The sequence below is a fragment of the Engraulis encrasicolus genome, chromosome 9 (genome assembly GCF_034702125.1).
Source record: "Engraulis encrasicolus isolate BLACKSEA-1 chromosome 9, IST_EnEncr_1.0, whole genome shotgun sequence".
NCBI lineage: Eukaryota > Metazoa > Chordata > Actinopteri > Clupeiformes > Engraulidae > Engraulis > Engraulis encrasicolus.
This window is the reverse complement of record NC_085865.1, coordinates 29,858,722-29,861,221: the sequence shown is the minus strand read 5'-3', so window position 1 is coordinate 29,861,221 and position 2,500 is coordinate 29,858,722. Positions and strand designations below refer to the sequence as shown.

At 47.3% G+C, this 2,500-nt stretch overlaps 1 protein-coding gene across 1 annotated transcript in view; it reads left to right on the top strand.

Moving 5' to 3' along the window:
- Positions 1-2,500, top strand: part of odad2 (outer dynein arm docking complex subunit 2) — a 139,651-nt gene that overhangs the window by 50,681 nt on the left and 86,470 nt on the right. The window lies entirely within an intron of this gene.

The following is a 2,500-nucleotide window of genomic DNA, read 5'->3' as shown; positions in this document are numbered from 1 at the left end:
ACAGCTCCGTCCCAACCAAGCAGCTTTCTCTATTCTAACATCTTGGAGAGGAGAAGCAAAAAAGGGAGAGAATTAGAGAGAGAGAGAGAGAGAGAGAGAGAGAGTGAAAAAAACAGAAAACAACGACAAGAAGCCATTGGAAGCCATTGCACGGAAAATACAGATGTTGGAAGACTCCCAGAGGTTGAGACAAGCTCTCTCTCTCTCTCTCTCTAGCTCTCTCTCTCTCTCTCTCTCTCTCAGAGCCAGGGCCTTCGCCACAGTCTTGTGGTTTGATGCACCAAACACATCCATCCACATCATGGCATCAGCATCTGTGTGTGTGTGTGTGTGTGTGTGTGCGAGCGCGTGTGCGTGTGAGTGTGAGTGTGAGTGTGAGTGTGCGTGTGAGAGTGAGTGTGCGTGTACGTGTGCTTGTGTGTGAGCACACAACTCTGTGTGTGCACTTGTGGTGATATTTGAAAGACTGAAGCACTATCATGCATGATCCTCTTTCAACGCGTTCCACATGTTTTGAAAGCTAGATATCATTCATCCCGTGTGTTTCGTGATTGGGAGCATGAAGTGCTCCCCATGACTACACGCTGCGTGGTTGGAGTGCGCCTGCCAAAGCCAGAACTGATAGCCCTTCGGCCATGTTCAGTTTGCAGTAGTCTCTCGGTTACTAATTTGTGGACCAGGCTCGGTAATGGACTGACTTTGTAGTGTATGTGTGTGTGTGAGTCAATTTGTGTGCTTTTGGTTGTGTCTGTCTGTGTGCGTATCCATGATCGACTGTGTGAGGCATGAGTGTGTGTGTGTGTGTGTGTGTGTGTGTGTGTGTGTGTGCGCGCGTGCGTGCGTGCGTGCGTGCGTGCATGCGTGCGTGCGTGCGTGCATTTGTGTGTGTGCCTGCATTTGTGTATAGCAACTGTCAAAACAGAGGCTTCTGAAAAGCAACCTTGTGATTATCGTAAGCATTTTGATGCTCATTTGCCTGTAAGTGGCGGCTTAGGTCATTGTGTCTGGTTTCTGACCACAGAGAGAGAGTCAGAGAGAGGCGGCTCTACTGTAGAGCCAATGCTGGATCTACAGCCAGGCAGGAGCTTCTCCTTTCACATGTGTGGCCAGAGCCGCCCAAAAACACCTAGCCCATGTGGCTCCACTCAGCCTCACAGTATGGATGGATTAATGAATGGATGGATGCATGGATGGATGGATGCATGAATGCATGTATGTTTGGATGGATATATAGTAGATAGATAGGTACATAGACAGACAGACAGACATATATTGTGTACAGTACAGTATACATACATACATACATGCAGTACATACATATACATAGTACATGCATACAGTACATATGCATACACGCATACATACACGCATACATACATACATACATACATACATACATACATACATACATACACGGATACATACATAACATACATACTATACATACATACATACTTACATACATACTGTATACATACATAAACAAACAGCATATACGCACATGTGAAGATATAGGCCGGCCGCACATTGGCTCCGACAGCACTGCGGCGCACTTTTGCTTCCGACAGAATTCGGACCCCCAAACCCAAATTTCACACAAACATAGCATTGATAGTCAATGGGCGGCGCCGACAAAATAGAACTTGTCTCTAATTGCTATCCGACATCGGCGAATGTCCGCGGACATTGGCGCCAGTGTGCGGGGTTCTATTGAAAATAATGAAATTGAACTTTGTCGGAGCCTATGTGCGGAAGCCCTTACACTTAGATACAAGCATTAAAAAAACCAATGCAACCTACAGACGTACATAAATAAATTCACACAGTGGGAACGCGGTCACATGACTAAGACGTTGTGAAGCAAAGCAGTGGAAAGTAGTTGTTGATGGTGGGGAGAGAACAAAAAAGGAAAGCGTGTGGTGTGGTAGAGCATGGCTTAAATTGCGGGAGTAAACAGAAATAAACTAGGATTGAGAGCAACAAATCAACAATGTTCTCATCCATTCACACCCTCCCCACATCCTGAACGCCTTTCCACAGCTTGTCTAGTTCCCCCGCATTGTGTGTGTGTGTGTGTGTGTCTGTGTGTGTGTGTGTGTGTGTGTGTGTGTTTGCGTGCGTGTGTGTGTGTGTGTGTGTGTGTGTGTGTGTGTTTGCGTGCGTTCGTTCGTGTGTGTGTGTGTGTGTGTGTGTGTGTATGTCTGTGTGTCTGTGTGTGTGTATGTGTATGTGTATGTGTGTGTGCGCGCAGGGCGGGTGACAGCTTTGGTGGGGCTTGGAACACAGTCATCTAAAAGGGCCCCCCTGTCAATGAATACAATGTAATGTGGTGCCAATTCTGGGCCCTCTCTCTCCCTGGGCCCGGTACAACTGACCCCTTTGCCCCACCCTTGTTGGCTTCCCCGTATGTGTTTGTGTGATGTGTTTGTGTGAGCGCCTGTGTGTGTGTGTGTGTGTGTGTGTGTGTGTGTGTGTGTGTGTGTGTGTGTGTGTGTGTGTG